The following is a 19,969-nucleotide window of genomic DNA, read 5'->3' as shown; positions in this document are numbered from 1 at the left end:
CTAGAATTCAGCTTTGCAATCAGGAATAAACAATGGAAAAGTTATTTTAAATTGTATTCATTTTTAATTACTGTATGTTATCAAATAAATGCTGTCTAGGTGAGCATAAGCTATAACAACATTGAAAAAAATGTCTGACAGTATCACTTACAAAATAGTGAGAGAATGAAGACAAAATGCTACCTTTTTTGGCATCAGCTATTATTTGTAGAAATTGCGATATATCTTGTCAATTCAAAGCACAAATTGCAGCTGTAAAATCTCCCATCAGAGAGGTTAACAATACAGAAGTTATTCTGTCTGTATTTATGTAGACAACCTGTTTGTTTGAGTATTAAATGGATAGATGTGGAATCATAAAGAAGTATATGTTTAGCCTGAAAACAGCCTCCAGCATTGCCTGCCCTGTTAGCATAGCATAGCATATGTCCCCGGTTTTTATCTCTTTTTTCCTTATTCAGCTGCCATTATTGCTGGTTTACACTGCACTGTGTGTGTTACTTGACTCTTGGAGCACCTGTTCTGAGAGTGTTGTGATTTTTCTCATTAGGACGAGAGCAGTAAGCCGCTGTCCACATTAAGCCTTATCAGAGCTCATTTGAATAAACAGCCCGTGTCCTTGACTGAAGCCGGGCCGCTACTGCTGCCGGTAATTATCCCGGTCCACGCCACGCCACCTTTGTCTCCCCCCTGGCCCGGGTCACGTGGCCTCCCTTCCCTCATTAATTTATTTCCTCTGCCAGCCAACTTGATCAAATCTAGATTTTATGGTGATTACGGCACTTAAAAAGCAATTTTTCAGCTGTCTTCCCTCATACCAGCTGTGATCGCAATCATTACTGATAGAAATACCTTGAGATGAAAAAGTAATAATGGTGAAGAAAGACAGAGAGGAGCTAATGAGGCATGCCAATGTTTCTTTTACTCCTCACAATGGCTCATTTGCATAATCACAATATCTGTTTTATTACTCAAACTGCAGGGCAGAGTGGCTTCTTTCTTTCTTTCTTTCCTACCTTCCTTCTTTCTTTCTTTCTTGATTTCTTTCTTTCTTTCTTTCCTTCCTTCTTTACCTCCTTAGTTTTTTCCTCTTCTTTTAGTTTCTAAATCGTTCCTTTATTCTTTTTTCTGTCCTTTTCTCACATCCTTACTTACTCCTTTTTTATTCCCTTCATTAATTTTTTTTTATTTTTTCCTTTGTTTTGTACTTTTATTTTCATCTACTTCTTTTCTTATCTTCCTCCTTCCCCTTTAGTTTCACTTCTTCCTTCCTTTCATTCTTCCTTCATTCTCCATTTTTTCCTTCTATACTTCCCTCCGAATTTCACTTTCCTTTTCATTTCTATCCTTCCATCATTCCTTTCTTCCTCGATTTTCTATCCTTTTTTACTTCTTTCATTCCTTATTTATTTTATTCATTTTCTTTCATTTTCGTCCTTCCTCTTTTCCTTTGATTTTCAATAATTTCTTCTCTCTTTCCTGTTTCCCTCTTACTTTCATTCCCTTCATTTCTGTCAATTCTTCCTTGATCATCCCTTCTTTCCTTCATTACTTCCATCTGGTTTTCCTCTCCATTTCATTTCCATCCTTCCATTCTAGCTTCCATTCCATCATTTTCTCCCTCCCTTAATTTCTCCTCTTTTTATTGCCTTTTTCATTCATTTGATATTTTTGCTGCTTTAATATCTTTCTTGTTATGTTCATATAGTAATAGTTGTTTAGTATGATAAGATGAATAATTTGTAAAGTAGTCCAGCGGCATAGAAACATCCCGTCCTGATGAGTTTTAATTGAGAAAGACAAGCATTACATTCATGTAAACCTTTTGGGGAATGTTGGCTCAAGGATAAATATGTTTCCATATTCATTTATGCTAATTTATGCACTTTATGTAAGACACACAAAGCTAAAAAATACCAGTAAACAATGACTGGATATGCTTTTTCCCTTCTATGCACAAGTATTACCTTGGGTAACCCCAAAATGAACTGTGCTCAGTCTGCAAGACTACCATGCTGCTTACTTTGCACTATATACTATGATACAGGATGCAGCAGGATACAGGATGATAAACATTGTATGTATTCATGAGCAAATTTGCTCAGTGCATGAAATATATTCAAAACTGGGGTGTCATATGGCACTACGTTGTTCTGAATAGTTGTTTATTGCCTGAAATAAGATTAGTAACTTATTAAACTAAAAGAACCATTTTTATCTTTGTGTGCCTGTGATGTTGCAGCACTTTCAGTGTATGCCGGAAGAGACTGGAACAGCATAGCAGTTCTAGTCCAGTGTGTAGCCGTGTGATGTAATAACAGCTACGTCGTTATCTGACTCACAAAATGTTGCGGCAATTGTAAAGACAGCTGTTGAAAAAAAAAACATAAATAAACCATAAATCGTTCACCTGAACTGCCATCCTGCACTGCCATATGTCTGGAGTGTGTTTGTTGAAAGGTCTACCTGTATTTAACGTCAGTATCTGTCTGGAGGAGGACAGATATCTAGCATGAAGCTGAAGTGTTTCTTTAATGTGACAAGCCAGGTGGGCCATGATTTCCTGAAGTTGAAGTTGCAGCGTACAAAGTGCTAGAGGCAATGCAACATCTGCAGGCACTGGCTTGTTTACAGTAGGGATTAATGGACTGGCTTGGAACTAGAAGCCGCATGGAAGAGTCCCAGTGGGCCATTGTAGCTTGACTGTTCCTGTCACATAGCTACATAACCTTACCTGAGACGAGAGAGCATGGGTAAAGATGTAGGCAGGAGAAACTGCTCTAAATTAAAAATAAAAAGTGACGTGACATACAGCCAAGTATGGTGACCCATACTCAGAATTCATGCTCTGCATTTAACCCATCCAAAGTGCACACACACAGTGAACACACACCCAGAGCAGTGGGCAGCCATTTATGCTGCGGCACCCAGGGAGCAATTGGGGGTTCGGAGCCTTGCTCAAGGGCACCTCAGTCGTGGTATTGCCAGCCCAAGACTCGAACCCACAACCCTAGGGTTAGGAGTCATGCTCTCCAGTGTTTCCCACAGAATTAGATTCTATTTGCGGTGGTGTGGTGTTTGGGGACCGGGGAAGAGGGGATTAAGTTAAACATATCATATATATATATATATATATATATATATATATATATATATATATATATATATATATATATAATATATATATATCATAAATATATCATATATTTTTAGTGACAAGTACACATTTCCATTGCCAACACTTAGTGTCAGATACCTTAAAGGGATAGTTCACCCAAAAATGAAAATTCCCATCATCGTTTACTCAACCTCAAGTTGTTCCAAACCTGTATGAGTTTCTTTGTTCTGTTGAACACAGGAAGATGTTTGGAACAACTTGAGGGTGAGTAAACGATGATAGAATTTTCATTTTTGGGTGAACTATCCCTTTAAAGACATTGCTATTGCTACATTGCTATGCCATTGCTACACTTTCTATGCTATGACTGCTCCACAGACTTCTTGTTGCAAATTTTGCTCACAAACACACACACACACAAACCTGGACCTGGAGATGGACACACACACACACACACACACACACTCACACACACTCAAACTCACAAACTTACTGACACACTCAAACACAGGCTCACACACTCAAACATTCAAAAAGACTCACACACACACTCACACACACACACAGACTCAGACACATACAGGCTCACACACACACCAAACTGGACCTGGAGGTGGACACACACAGACTCTGACACACACACACACACACACACACACACACACACACACACACACACACACACACACACACACACACACACACACACACACACACAAACCTGGAGATTGAGGTGGACAAAAACCAACACACACCAACCTGAACCTGGAGATAATAATAATATAATGTCTAGTCTGGTGGCTGTGATATATATAAACCTACCAATGTCCGTTGCCATGATTTTTGGAATGACTGATCGCGAGTGGAAAAAAATGACGTTTTAGTCGCATAACATCGGTTAATGGAAACGCAGTCATTTCGCAATAGTTGTTTATCGATATTTAGACAAAAAAACACAAACGTTTTGCGCAAATCTGTAATGGAAACGCGACAGCGCTTAACATAGACTAACTTCTCAGAGTTATGTTGAGCAACAGTGTTCATTACTAACCATTCAACTCCGGATTGATTCTGAAATCTTCGCTGGGGGAATAAGCACTAAGCACCGGCAACAATCCGTCCTCTAACTAACGCATGCTCATGTTTTGATTCAGATCGTGTTCGAAGAGGAGGGGCTAGTCGTGCGTGCCTCCGTTGTCAGTTTGTGAGAGGGAGGGAGCAAGCAGCGCGCAGCTCTACAATAAAATACAATTGTACCCATATTAAATAGTTTAAAAATCTGAATCAATCCGTGGCGATCAGTGTTGATATTGTGGCGGGCCGCCACAAATTAATGAATGTATGGGAAACCCTGCTCTCTAACCACTAGGCCACGGTTTCCCCTCCCCCTTCATTCATTAAACATGTCAAGGGATGAAGTACTGGATGACTTCAAGTTTCATGGCTGTGTAGGTTGAAGGTCATTTTAAATGTACATATTACATATCTAATGCTTTTATGCTTAAAGGAATAGCACCCCCCTCCAAAAAAAAATTTTTTTTAATCACCCTCAAATGTAGATGAGTTCGTTTTTTATCAGATTTGGAGAAATTTTGCATTACATCACTTGCTCAACAGTGGATCTTCTGAAGTGAATGGGTGCCGTCAGAATGAGAGTCCAAATAGCTGAGAAAAATATCACAGTAATGTTTGTGTGTTTGTAAAAAACAAATTCCTAAACCATGACTTCCTGCTAAAATACGAGTCTTCTATCCATAATATCGCTTTATCTAGTAAAAAAAGTCTCTTGTCTGAATCAGGAGAGAAATATCCAAAGATCAAGCAAAGTTTACAATTGAAAACAGCCCAAAACTGTTCTAAACAAATATGTTGGTGAATTTAGATGTGAGAGGACAACAGAGGATAAACTTATTCACTGAAGGAAGCATTATTATATATAGAGGACTTGTATTTTGTCCAGATGCGATGGTTTAAAGTTAAAGCAACTTAATGATTTCAATGTTTGTTTCAAACTTTTTTGCTTCACAAGAAGTTAATTGATGGACTGGAGTCGTGTGGATTACTTGTGGACTATAGGGTTGGGCCGATTGACGATGCCATCGTCCATCGCCGATGGATGATAGATATCACAATGTTTGGACGTGCACGTAAAACATTCAAACCCTGTAGAAGCTCTTTTGTGGAACATTCACATGACCTCCTTCACTAACTGACCATCATTTGCCTGAGTCTTTCCCTCTGTGCCATCTTTTATGCTTGACTGGAGACCTGGTCTTAGGAAGCCGTCCTGACAGTCTTACCTCCCCGTAACCCTATAGAGGGGGCTGCAACCTGTCTCTTCTTCTCTCACACCTGTCACACATCTGCAGAGGTGCAGTGACCCAGATTATAAGACCACATTCCCTGTCAGTCGCCCCTTACCCTGTTGTGCCTGACGGCCTGTGTTGTTCTGCTGGTGGTAGATGGACACTTCTCTCTGGAGGACTGGATGTGTGTGCTAGTTGTCACCATCTTGTAACCTCCTGGAACACTCTAGTTTTTGGTTTTGTCAAACATTTATGCACTCTTTGGGGGAACAGAATTTTTTTATGAAAACATTCTTGCTGTTACCACACAGGCTTCAGTAATGTATTATGTTTGGACATTTTGTTTCGTTTTATCTGTCTTAATTATTTTAATTTCCCTGAAAATTTAACCATTAGTCATATACCTTTACATCTGTAAAATATAATGTAATAAACATGAATTTCATGTAGTTTTATATTAGTCAATCGATAACAAAAAAAATCATATTTAGCACACATTTCTGTATTTTATTGCAATTCACTGCACCTAACATTAAAATTTGAGATTATAACTATATTTTCACACAGAATCTGCATACAACACAACTATGGTTTATTATAAATATTTGTTAAATGTCGTATTTTACTAAGTACTATGAATGAAGGTAAATATCACCAAAAATTCTGATACTGATGCCACTTAAATAATCTATTTGGATTTTTTCTGATAATAAAATGAGAAACTTAATGCCATTAAATTGAAAGGCATCATTTTAAACATGTTTAGACCTGTTACAGAGCATTAAAATTATTATAACTTTTAATTTAAGTGAATTTAAAACAATCTTCAAATATAAACCTGTAATAATAAATTTAGCTGTGTCTTCAGTATATTGTGTTATATATAGTGCTTATATTAATATACTGATTATTCGGTCTCTTTCAATATTCGTTCTTTCTGAGTGAAAGCTGTGTAAAACTTTCTCATTGTGTTCATGACTGTGGGCAGAATGGAATGTACCACCTTTATAAATATTGAAACTCCCACCAAATATTATATCTGTAGGAGTTCTGTCTCCTCTGAAAGAACCCTTAACAAGCCTGTAATATTGGCCTTGGCTTGTTTCCATAGTGGTGAGGCGTTAGTACAGTGCAGGCGTGAGTATGAAACAATGGGAGAGAGGGAAAGAGAACTCGATATGACTTTAAAAAAAAAAAATAGTTCAGTAGGACCACTTTTTTTTACAACTCCCACAAAATTAATCACACACACAACCACCTAACAGAATGTCTGTCATATTAATCACTGCCTCGAGGGCTGAGGAGAGTGAGAGTATCAGAGAAATGAGAATGTGGCCTGCAGTCTTGATCAGGTAGCAGATGCTTGGAGACCCTTCAGAGCCGAAGGACATAAAAAGACCCTATCTCTCAGTTTTGTCCTTGTGTTGGCCCATTTCTCACAGCTTTGTTAATTTTTCAGTGCCTCTTTCAAACAAATTGTCTTCTGGAAGCTGTCCAATCTGCAGCTTCTAATGATTACTGAAAGGCTGTGCTTGCCTAATTTTTCCGTTCCATTAGATATTATTGTATAACATAAAATAGCCAAATTAATGAAACAATTAATTTATTTATTTATCTATTTATGTTAATATTAAGTATTTATTTTAGACACAATATTCCAAGTTCATGTCAAAACTGATTCATCGTCCAGCCACAAAGCAGTCGTGAGAGAATTAACACGTTTGGATGAATTGATTCAGTTTTGTCTATGATTCACTTTTTTAAATGATTTGGTTGATTTTAAAATAAACAAGTGTTTTGAATTTATTGTTTGAGTGAATGATTCACTCAATGATTCAAACATTCAAACAATTCACTCATCACCACTTACTTATTCTGCAGAAAAATCAGTTTCAGATAAGTACATATCTTTTTGTGTAGATAATCAATCGGTAAAAATACTGACACAAATTTTAGAGACTGCTGAACATAATCACACTTGAATTCCAGTGTGACAGATATTCATTTAATAAGCAGTCTGTGATTCAGTTCAGTAAAGTATTTGGCTAATTTAAACAAATCTTTCTGAACTACTGTTCAGGATTTGGGCTACATTGGTTGGAATGTATTGTTTTGATTCAGAACCAAATTAGTGGACATTCACACAGAAATCATTTTACATTCCTGCATTTTTATTGATTTTCTATTTGTATTCGACTGTTACAACACAGTATTCTAAAAATGCAGCATTCAAATTTAGTCCAATTGAAAAAAATTATACTTATAGACCTTGCATTTCAATTTGCATTCTTTTGCAATGAATATCTTTTTTTATGTTAAAATGCATCATGTGTGAATGGCCTGTCATACAAGTTGCTTAATTGCTTTTGAATTGGACTGTGGTTACATTACAGGTTGTTGCTGGCAGTCAAGGGGGAAAATGCAAAAGAAAGACGGTATAGTTCAGAAAAGTCTTTTTATTGAATTACCTTCAATACACACAGCAAACTCTCCAGTAAAATATGATTTCTTTTGTTGTGGTGTTAAAGATGCAGCAGTGCAGGAAACATACATAATTTATCAGACTCACTGGCGTCATGGAATTTAAGTTTGTATGTATGTTTAAATTAACCTTTGACGTTCTTCTTTCTCTGCATCGTGCCGCAAACTCATTTTCCTCTGAGGAGTCGGGGATGATCGATTGGTCACTGGTGTTGGAAAAGAGGGGTAGGGGTACTGTGGTGCGTGTGCATCTGTCACTCTGAGTCATCCCAGCCTGGCCACATGGGATTCACACACACACACACACACACACACACACACACACACACACACACACACACACACACACACACACACTCAATGCTCCACGCAGCCACTCGCCTACTCAGACTTCATAGCATCAGAGCCCTCTCTGCAGGGCTGCTGACGGAGAGTGTAATTTATCACTGTGCTTAAAGTTGTCTCTGTTTGCGTGAGATTCTGGCCATATTTTCATCATGTAAGGCTGGGGCCCACACTGCAGAAAGCTGCATATTTACAGTAGCTGTGTTGGACTCTGCATGAAGTTATCGAGGCATAAATAACACTTTTTTTTCCCTTTTTTTTTTTAAATTCAGTATCTTGATTGTAGTAAGTTCGTGTGGGCAAGGAAGAGGACAAAGGGGTCGGCAGGACTGCTGACGTATTTATTGAACAGAAAATAACTTAAACTTTGCAAACACCAAATGGTGACTTCTATTCTGGCACGTTGTCCCGGCACTTCCGATTTACTCTTTCCGGTTTCGTTTCCAGCTTCGCGTCAGCAGTCCGTCTCTCTCTCCCTTGCTTCCGACTCTCCAATTACTAGAACCAGAAACAGGTGATGATAACCGCTCGTCTCCTGATTCTCTCTCCCGCTGCAGACTTCGCTAAACCATGCCCCCCCCTGCCACATACCCCCACCGCCCGACTCAGGCCGGGGAGCCATCCGGCCTGCAGCCCCCCATTTCTGGAGAGGAAGTCGGCCACCGCCATCTGAACACCCGGCCTGTGGATCACCTTGAACTTAAAAGGCTGAAGAGCTAGATACCAACGAGTATTCCGCGCGTTGGTATCCTTCATGCGGTGGAGCCACTGCAGCGGAGCGGGGTCCGAACAGAGGGTGAACTCCCGTCCCAGGAGATAATAGCGGAGGGTGAGGACGGCCCATCTGATGGCAAGGCACTCTTTTTCGATGGTGCTGTACTTAGCCTCTCTCTTCGAGAGCTTCCGGCTAATGTACAGCACCGGCCGTTTCTCTCCCTCTATCTCCTGGGACAGGACTGCTCCCAGCCCCCTGTCCGACGCGTCTGTCGGCAACAGAAAAGGGAGAGAAAAATCAGGAGAGTGTAACAACGGCCCACCACACAGGGCAGCCTTGACCTGAGTAAAGGCCTGCTGACACGGCTCCGTCCACTGGACCGTATCTGGCACCTCCTTTTTAGTGAGGTCAGTCAAAGGGCTGGTGAGGTCCGAATAATTAGGAATAAACAGTCTATAATATCCCGCCAGCCCCAAGAACTGCCTCACCTCCTTTTTGGACTTGGACGTGGGCAGGTCGCAATAGCGGCTGTCTTATCAATTTGGGGACGCACCTGCCCATGCCCCAAGTGGAAGCCCAGATACCGTACTTCCACCCGCCCAATCGCACACTTCTTTGGGTTGGCCGTGAGCCCCGCTCCCCTCAGCGACCTCAGGACAGCCCTCAGGTGCTGCATATGCCGCTGCCAATCATTACTAAATATAATGATATCATCTAGGTAGGCAGCTGCATACGCAGCATGGGGCCGTAGGATCCTGTCCATGAGGCGCTGAAAGGTAGCTGGAGCCCCAAACAAGCCAAACGGAAGGGTAACAAATTGGTGTAATCCAAACGGCGTTGTGAAAGCTGTCTTTTCTCTGGACAATGGAGACAAGGGGATCTGCCAATAGCCCTTTGTTAAGTCCAATGTCGAATAAAAGCGAGCCGTGCCTAGCCGATCAAGCAGCTCGTCAACCCGCGGCATTGGATACGCGTCGAATTTCGACACAGCATTCACCTTGCGGTAATCTACACAGAAACGGACTGAGCCGTCCGTTTTCGGAACTAAAACTATCGGGCTCGCCCAGTTACTATTAGATTCTTCTATTACCCCCATGTCAAGCATAGCGCCTAATTCAGCCTGAACTACTTTTTTCTTGTGCTCAGGTAAACGATACGGCCGGCTGCGAACTACCACGCCCGGCTCGGTCTCGATATGGTGCTGAATCAGGTTAGTACGGCCCGGTAGGGGCGAGAAGACGTCGGCAAACTCTGCCTGCAATTTCGTTAAATCAGTGAGTTGGGACGGCGAGAGGTGATCTCCACCTGGAGCCAGGGCGAGGGATTGTGGTTTGATATTCGCCTCTGGCCCGAGATCATCCTCTCCGCCAATCACCATTGCCAACATCACTGATTCCGCCTCATTCCATTTTTTAAGGAGATTGAGGTGGTAGATCTGACGGGACCCGTTCCTATCGGACCATATTACCTCATAATCGAGATCTCCGACCTGTCGTGCGACCTTGAACGGTCCCTGCCACTTAGCCATTAATTTGGAGCTTGATGTTGGGAGTAATACAAGTACTTTCTCTCCCAGTGCAAATTTGCGTCCCCTGTTATACAGCTGGCTCTGGCGGTCCTGGGCTTGTAACAAATTCTCCATTGATAGCCGCCCCAATGTGTGGAGTTTTGTTCTCAAGTCCAGCACATACTGAATTTCGTTTTTGCCCTGAGATGGTCCCTCCTCCCACGTTTCTCTCAGTACGTCGAGCACCCCCCGGGGCTGGCGTCCATAGAGAAGCTCGAAGGGGGAAAACCCCGTGGATAACAAGGGCTCTAGCCACCTATCCCAATTTTTGGCGTCTTCGTGAACGAATTTACGGATCATGGATTTAAGCGTGCGATTAAATCGTTCGACCAGGCCGTCGGTTTGTGGGTGATAGACGCTAGTTCGAATCGACTTAATGCCCAATAATCCGTACAGTTCGCGTAGCGTACGTGACATAAACGCCGTGCCCTGATCGGTGGGGATTTCTTTTGGAATCCCCACCCGGGAGATAAGACGAAACAGGGCATCCGCAACACTTTTAGCGGAAATGTTGCGGAGGGCCACCGCTTCAGGATATCGTGTTGCATAATCAACTATGACTAGTGCAAAGCGATGTCCTCGTGCCGATCGCTCTAATGGCCCGATGAGGTCCATACCAATTATCTCGAAGGGGACCTGCATTAAGGGAAGAGGGCGCAAAGGCGCTTTTGGGGCGGCCGGTGGGTTTACCAACTGACATTCCGGACAAGACGCGCACCACCTGCGCACGTTGTCATGAATGCCCGGCCAAAAGAAACGGGCCATGAGGCGATTTAGTGTTGCTGCCTGTCCCAAATGGCCCGCCATAGGATTAGAATGAGCCGCGTGGAAAAGCATTTCCCTGCGGCCCTTTGGAATTAACAATTGGGTTGTATTCAATTTTGTCCGAGCGTCTTGGGTCACTCGATACAACCGGTCTTTAAAATGGCAAAATATGGATAGGAGAGCGGGAGGGCAGGTTGGAGAGACTGGCCATCGGTAGCGTGGACCTGTTGAAATGCATGTTTTAGGGTCTCATTCTGAGACTGCTCCAGAGGAAAGTCATCACGCTCCGAGAGAATCAGTCTCCCAATTTCGTTCGGTTCCCCTGAAGCAGAACCCAGCGGTCCTGGCTCAGTTTCCCCCACCTGTACCCGTGCGGTCTCCTTCCGCGCCTTATTTCCCCAAGAGGCATCCGCACATAACGACCCCAATAAAACCGTAAACGCGGGCCAATTCGTTCCCAAGATTATCGGATGCCGGAGGTGGGGACTAACCGCCACCTCCACACTATGCTTTTGTCCCCGGAATTGAATTATAATTGGGACAACCGGATACTCCACCACATCCCCGTGTATGCACCGCACCTTAACCACGCGGCTTGTATCCAATGCCCCCGGTTGAATCAGGCTTTGATGGATTGAGGTTTGGTTACATCCTGAATCCAGACCTACCCGCCGCCCCAGTGGCAGGGAGTGGATTGGAGAATTGGAGAAGGTCCAGCAGGGCCTGGTGTTGTTCGCGGTGCAAGACCGCGAGGGAAGCAATAACGTCCGCAAGTGGCGTGGAGGACGGGCTTTGCATGGCTGCGGCGGCGGTCCTACTTCCTTCCTGGGTTTCGGCACCAGTGTAGTAAGTTCGTGTGGGCAAGGAAGAGGACAAAGGGGTCGGCAGGACTGCTGACATATTTATTGAACAGAAAATAACTTAAACTTTGCAAACACCAAATGGTGACTTCTATTCTAGCACGTTATCCCGGCACTTCCGATTTACTCTTTCCGGTTTTGTTTCCGGCTTCGTGTCAGCAGTCCGTCTCTCTCTCCCTTGCTTCCGACTCTCCTGCCGTTTTATACTCTCTCCACGCCAATTACTAGAACCAGAAACAGGTGATGATAATTTTCGCCCAAACCACTCACTTACCGCTCGTCTCCTGATTCTCTCTCCCGCTGCAGACTTCGCTAAACCACGCCCCCCCTGCCACATTGATATTTATGCATTTTACCTGAAATGCTTTTTCACCATCATTTGTTACAAATTTCATTACAAATATTTAATGAAATCACAGTAAAAATTTAGCTAAAATAATTTAGCCATTGTTTATACCCAGTTTTTCAGTAAATATTTCAGTGTTTTTTAAATATGCACCAATCATATCCAGAATATGCATCTTATGGATTTTTATTTCTTTATTTACATTTTATATAAATTTTTTGGACCCTATGCACCAATGGAACAATTTAATCAATAACAGTGTTTTAATACATTGAAAATGTGCTATAAAAACAATTTTCAGTAATTACAAGTAAATTCCACAATGAATTACTTAGAAATACAAAAGAATCTCATTGAATTAACCCTCTGGAGTCTAAGGGTATTTTTGGGGCCTGGAGAAGTTTTGTCATGCCCTAACATTTGTGCTTTTTTCAGTTTCTTATACACATCTAAATGGCTAAAGTCTAATCTCACTGTAATCAGCACAAACTGGGCTATTACAATATGTAAGCATCATGTATGTACAGGATTGTGTTTTTGAAAAAAAAAAAATGTTATGCGTAGTTAGTGAAAAACTAAAAATGTTAAATCACTTGAATAAGGCCATAAAACACATAAAGAACATTGGTTCCTGGGTCTTTTGAGAACTGGAGTTTGTAGCCTAGAATTTTTCTTTCTAAATTATGTGAAAATCATCTTGTTTGATAAAAATTTTCTAAGACACTTATTGTTGGCAAAAGTCATATGCGAGTAGGCGTCAACTATCATGAATATCATTGTGATTTACACCTGAGAAGACAAAGGCCTGCATAATGAGCTGCATAATGAGCCTCTCAGTCAGCTTGTGTCACTGAGAGGGAAGAGTTACAAGAAAGAATATGAGGACAAAATAAATCTATATAATTTTATGTTTATAGTTTATTTAGAATATATTTAATTATCCCACAACATAATTTAATATCCACTTGGGAGTGCAGTTAAACAGTTTATTAGGAAAAAAAGCTGATTTTTTTTTGCATCATTACTCCAGTCACACAATACGTCAGAAATCCTTTTGACAATTTGATTTTCTACAAAAAATAAATAAATAAATAAATAAAAATAAAAATTTATTGTTATTATTATTATCATTATTATTATTATTATTAATGTTGAAAAGAGCTGAGAATATTTTTTTCAGTTTTTTTTGGGGGGGGGATAGATTGAAAGAACAGCATTGTTTGTTACAATTGTTACATTTACATTTATGTTACATTTAGATTATTCACAATAAAGCTTTTGAATGGTATAGTAGTGTATATTGTTATGGAAACTAATAATGTTTCACTTGATTATACATTTAGTCAGGAATTATGGTGGTCTCATTAGAAGATAATGAAGGGAGACGGACATCGCATTGTTTTCATATGGATTACTTTATCACAGAATATTTGTTTTCGGCGGCACTTGTTTATTTTAAAAGTAGACATGTCAAGCTTTCTATAGATATCTCTCTCATGTCTCTTCATTGAGTATTCACTGAGTTACAGTTCATTTTAATGATGCGTTTGTAAATGAAGATCAGCGCAGACAAAGGCTGCAGACAGCACACCTTGTTTGTTATCTTTATTTTATAAGTGCACAAAGTTTTGTTGTTATTATGTCTGTATATATATATATATATATATATATATATATATATATAAAAGTAGACCCTTTACAGATTTGATTGATGTATAGCTCTTATCTGTACTATCAAAGCTGAAAGTGTAAATTAAGTTCTTTTCGGGGTTATCAGGAGAAAATGCCTAATCGACTCCAGAGGGTTAAATGTGAAATATTTCAGTATTTCACAGAATGAACGAGTTATTTTTTCTAAAGATTTATTCTCCAATAATCGTTAAAAAATATTTTTTACAGTGTACTTCACCGCAGTGTATTAAATCAGAGTTTTGAATTGATTCATTGAAACAGACAGTTGACATCAAAGACAATCAAAGACGTTATTAAAATGTCTCATAATTTATATATATATATATATTTATAAATACAATATTTGTTGTATATCACCCTGCCCTACCCTTCTTTCTTTTTTTTCCTTTTTTTTTTTTTTTTTTTTTACATTTTCTCATATGCCCTCTCTGCAACTGCAGTACAGACTGCCGCTCCTCACCCATATCCACTGAGCTCCTTGTTCAGTGGGTAGCCGATTCATCACTATTAAATAAAATAAGGAAGGGGAGAGAAAAGCGCATACGCCAGCACCAGAATGCAATCTGTCATCCTCCAGAATCTTTCCTCTCACTCCTTCAGCTCTGTTAAGCTCCTCTCTTTCAGCTGGAGCCCTTAAATTCAGCCTCCCTCCTTTGAAGTGTGCTGCTAAAGGCCAAGTGTTTCCATACGGTGCTGTTTGAGAGCCCTGAACGGGTCTTTCTTAGAGGCTGTGAGTAGGAGTTCGGTTCAGGCCCATTTAATAGTGGATTGGAAAGAAACAGGGTCTGTGCTTAATCTGCTTAAGCCTGGTCTCATCCTCCTGCACTATTAGGCACACAATTTACATCATCACTTATGTGCCTTTTGCAGCCTTTACTGCGTGTATCCTAGTGATTTAGTGCCCTTGGATTTGACCTCTTGATCTTTATCATCCTCATCTTCACCCCCCACCCCTGCCAGAAATTAGAACAGAGAATAAGATCATGACATGTTGCAAGCCAGACTTGAACTAGAGCAGGCACCATACTGACAAGTGTTAGGTTTTACCACTGCTTGATAAATCTGTCAGCTTGAAGGACATTTCCTCACTCAGTCTATTTCAAAGATAATTAAATAATTGAATTTAATTTGCATTTATTTGCTTAAAAAAGATTGCGCATTTGCAAACTATTCCCTATATTTTAGTCAAGTGATTTGTATAGTGCTTTCCAGAAGACATAAATTGTTTCAAAGCAGCTTTACAGGAAATTATTTTGTATCAAATACATGCTGTAATGTCAATTTTATTTATTTTAAAAAGATAGCTAATTCACCTTTTATTCTCTCTATTTTTAGTCAAATTTAGTCAAGCTGAGTCATAAGAACAGCACTTTTGAGAATACATATTGTTTCAAATAATGTTGTTTTTGGCGGCCTGTTTTAATTTTAGTTTTAGTCTAGTCTTTGTATGAAGCTGTCATTTTAGTCACATTCATACTCATTTTGGTCTAGTCTAGTTTTAGTCAATGAAAACTGATAACATTTTTGTTTAGTTTTAGTAAATTAAAATTGTATTTTAGTCTCTTTTTAGTAATGCCATTCTATTTAACCCATTCAAAATAGTACAAGTACGTAGTAGTATAGACAAAACCAAAATTTTCTTTTAGTCAAACCCATTTCAAACAAGGTTATCTTATTATATTATTGTAGATTATTATAGACTCAAGAATACATCCATTCCAGACACGGAAGACTCTCTGATTTGAATGTACACACACATAAATTTAAATAAAAGTGCATGGCATTTTTTGTAACTTTCTGTATTCGAACATGTACGTTTGTGTGAAACTGAAGCAGTTTAATGTGACGTTCAAACTCCATCAGATACTTTTTGACGGAAAATGTTTTTTTGAAAAAAAAAAATAATAATTTTCCATAGTTTGTCCAAGGCTTCTTATTTGAAGTATGTTTTATTTTTATTGTATAAAATAGAATTCAAATTCATTTAGATTTTAATGATACACTATTTGCTTAAAATTGTCTTGTGTTTGATGCGAAATACAGCCAATAGTTTAAGATTGTTTTAAGTTTGTACGTAAAGAAATTATTAATTCATCAACTCATTCATCACAAGACCTATACTGGCAATACTGGCAAATTACTTCTCACCGGTGATTCCCGACAGTTTTAGAAGACAGTTACTCCTCGTCGCTCCTTTGTTGTTTCAAAGAATAGTGCAACAATGAATGCGACAAGTATAAAAGCCTCGTCCGTTTGGGAAGGTGAGGCGAAAGTATAAATCCTGCTTAACTTTGTTTGTTGTCATCTCCTAAATAATGCCGCAAGTGAGGCTTGAGGAAGTGACGTCGGTTGCGTCTGCGCAGTACAATGTGATCCAGCCCTTGAAGTGAGACACAGGAAACAGAAATACTGCATAATAATAATAATAGCACGATTAAACGATTCGAAATAACGCTATAACATTTTGTTTCGTCTCGTTTTGGTCAATGAAAATGAAGAGACATTTTAGCATAGTTTTTATTTTGTAAACCACATTTAGTCTCGTTTTTATTCGTCAACAGTATTGCATTATACATTTACCGTATTTTCCGGACTATAAGTCACACTTTTTTCCATAGTTTGGCTGGTCCTGCGACTTATAGTCAAGTGCGACTTATTTATCAAAATTAATTTGAAATGAACCAAGAGAAATGAACCAAGAGAAAACATCACCGTCTACAGCCGCCAGAGGGCGCTCTATGCTGCTCAGTACTCCTGTAGTCTACCACTGAGCAGCACAGAGCGCCCCCTCGCGGCTGTAGACAGGAATGTTTTCTTTTGGTTCTAGATAAATGCGACTTATAGTCCAGTGCGACTTATATATGTTTTTTTCGCTCATCATGCCGTATTTTTGGACTGATGCGACTTATACTCAGGTGTGACTTATAGTCCGAAAAATACGGTAATTATAGTCATCATCACATGACCAGCATTTACTTCGGGTCTCATCTCATTTTCACGTGATAAAGGTTTGTTGACCACAATATTTAGTCATAATTTTAGTTGACGAAAGCAACACTAGTTTCAAAGATGTTTGATAGGAAGTTATATTGTATAAAATCCATACTATAGTCCCTGCTGAACAGTTTGAAAATCATGCTACAGTGCATTTGCTTTTACATCAATATATTAGACAAAATATAAAACTCAGATCAGATCAGTTTTCAAGAGCATCATGCCATGTACATACAGTTTGACTAACAACAAATTGATTGGTTATTAATTAATTTTTTTTTTTTATACAGTAACAATATGGTGACTTGTCTACTGCTGCATGTAACATTTTCTTTTTCTTTTTTATTTTCAAGATACAAAGTGAGAGAGTTGAAATGAGCAAAAAAGCAAGGGCAGGCAGGTCGGAACACATGAGCGCAGAGCTCTTTGAGGATGTACTGAGAGGAAACCAGGCCAGGCTTAAGAGCTGCAGAGACTAGCAGCAAATCTGCCCTGAGACTGAACTGACAATCACATAGTGCTGCCACGGGGCTTTTGGGAACAGAGATGAGAGCTGAGACTCCACAGTGTTCCTTGCTTGTGTGTGTATGTTTAAATACGTTTATATATGTGTGTGACCCTGTGTTTTAGTGTTTGAGTGGAAATGAGAAAGTTACTCAATGCTTTTTAAGGATTGGGGTTTAATGTATTATGTAGTCTGTTTTGAGGGCATAATCTGTCTACAAGCTAGGTAAAGACCCGAAAGATCATGTCATAATGCTAAGAGACATAATGTGGATGCTTGAAAAGATTGGAAATGTTAGGAGAGGGAGATAAAGAAGAAAAAACGCATTATGTAAGCCCCTTCCACATTTAGCCAAATCAAAGGGGCTTTAGTGTTCTTTGTTCCTCTGACGTAATGCAGATGCTTTGTGTATTAGTTATGAAACACATCTATTTATTTTCCACCAGTCTCAGGGGAGTCCTGCACTTAGCGATTTGTTTTAGATTATTTCCGTTTGTGTGTCTCTGCCTCTTTTTTGGGTGGAGCCACACACACAGGTAGATGCGATGGGTCGCTGCAGCACAGGGGGCAGCAAATGTGTTGCTGCATGAGGGGGTTCCTCAGGTTTTCTTTTTGTTTATGTTCACAGCCCTAGTTTTTGTTTTGTTTTGTTTTGTTTTGTTTCATTTTACCCTACTTATTTCGATTTATTCTTAAAACATCTTTAATCTATCAACATTTTAGAATCATTAAAATAACTTACAAATTAAATGATCCAGTCAAAAAAATCAACCAATGTTGTCCTGCTTTATTTTCTACTGAAAAAAAAAAAAGTTATTTAGCATCGCCTACTAGGATATTAAACAATTCGTATTACATTTTATGTTTGATACTCTAACTAGGACCATATGTGCTTTGACATTGAACAAAGATGCTTGAGGGTTTACCATACAGTGCCAGTGTATTAGTTGCAGTAAGGTACAATATATATATGATCAAACCCTACAGAAAATCACAAAGCACAGCTTCCCAAGCTGAGTGTGGCATTCCTGCATTGTTAGCTGATAGAACTAATTTCCACACAGTGAGATTTTGCAGCTTTTCTGCACTGTTGTCTTTTTTTGTTGCTTTGCTGAAGAACAATGCTGATCTGTTATGTGTGTGGTCTGCGTGTGTGTATAAGCCTGGTTTTGGATGATGATGATGTTATGGGTTTGTTTTCGGGCCCAGTTGGCAATGGTGGAAGCATTAGGAATGGATAAAGCTTTGATCATTGGTGAGGTGTGTTCAGGTCCAGATGGTTGCTTGCGGGTAAAGGCGCAGTCTCGCTGTTTGTTCCACTTCAGTTCTGCAGTTTCTCCACGTCTCGCTCTATAGGATAAGTGCGAGTCATGCCTGGGGCAAGTAAACTCCAAACAACTTTGATCTGCAGAGTGTACCGCATGTTCGGTCTCTGTAATTCATAGCTTCATATCTCTGCAGCAATCTCCCCCTCTGCGCTCTACACACGCTCTTATTGTTACGCACTTCTCCATATCTCTCTCTCGCTCTATCTTACCCCCTCCCTTTCCTTTGCTCTCTCTCTCTCCCTCATGTGCGATCGCACCTCTCTCTTCCAGACAGTTTGTGTCCTATCATCTCGGTTTCTTGCTATCTTCCGCTCCATCCTTCCTCCTCACCGTCTTTCCTGTTACCTCTTGTTCTACTGGGAGCTGGCGGTCTGAAACTCCGCCGGAGCCGGGATGGCCACTGGAAGTGCAGGGTTCCTGGTCTGCCGAGAGGATTAAGCGGAGTGGACAGCTGGCAGATGATCAGAGTGAGAGCAGCAGCCAGGACTGGCTTGTATTTATTGAGAGGATTGAAAGTTTGTGCAGATATTGGCCGGGCGCTGTGGGACGGGGCCAGGAAGCCTCTGGGCTGTTTTGTGTAATGTGAAAATCTGCCCCGAGGGTGAGTGAGAGCCAAAGTGTGTCCTCTTTTTGATGTTAAATTACTTAAGCTTCCCAGCTTCCTGTACAGAGTAAACTAAGAAAGTCTTTTTTCCCCTAAAAGTGTAAACTCTGTCTGTGTGGTTTGTTCAGTGCTGTTTTGTTAGCTTAAAAAATAGTGTTGTTAGCAAAAATAGTGGTCAGTCACCATGGTCTTTCTGGTGAAGCTAGGAAGCCAGTGACGTCTTACTGGTGAAGCTAGTTATAAAGTTTGTATCTCAAAATGGGTAACATCACCCAAACACAACATGCTTGTATTTTCAACAGGAATACCAGTGGTTTCTCTGGAAAATGTGGGCTGTTTATGA

General features: G+C 40.1%; 1 protein-coding gene across 9 annotated transcripts in view; it reads left to right on the top strand.

The window, feature by feature from the left end:
• Nucleotides 1-19,969, top strand: part of LOC132122260 (inactive ubiquitin carboxyl-terminal hydrolase 54-like) — a 149,221-nt gene that overhangs the window by 64,388 nt on the left and 64,864 nt on the right. The window contains exon 1 of one of the 9 annotated variants that reach the window (XM_059532311.1): nucleotides 19,297-19,623. The exons of the other annotated variants lie outside the window; for them this stretch is intronic. The gene's annotated coding sequence lies outside the window, so the exon portion shown is untranslated. Of the gene's footprint in view, nucleotides 1-19,296; nucleotides 19,624-19,969 lie in introns of those variants that run through there. 9 annotated transcript variants of the gene reach the window in all.

This window comes from Carassius carassius, chromosome 40, assembly GCF_963082965.1.
Source record: "Carassius carassius chromosome 40, fCarCar2.1, whole genome shotgun sequence".
Lineage (NCBI taxonomy): Eukaryota > Metazoa > Chordata > Actinopteri > Cypriniformes > Cyprinidae > Carassius > Carassius carassius.
Note: the sequence above shows the minus strand (reverse complement) of the source record. Positions and strands in the feature narration are given on the sequence as shown.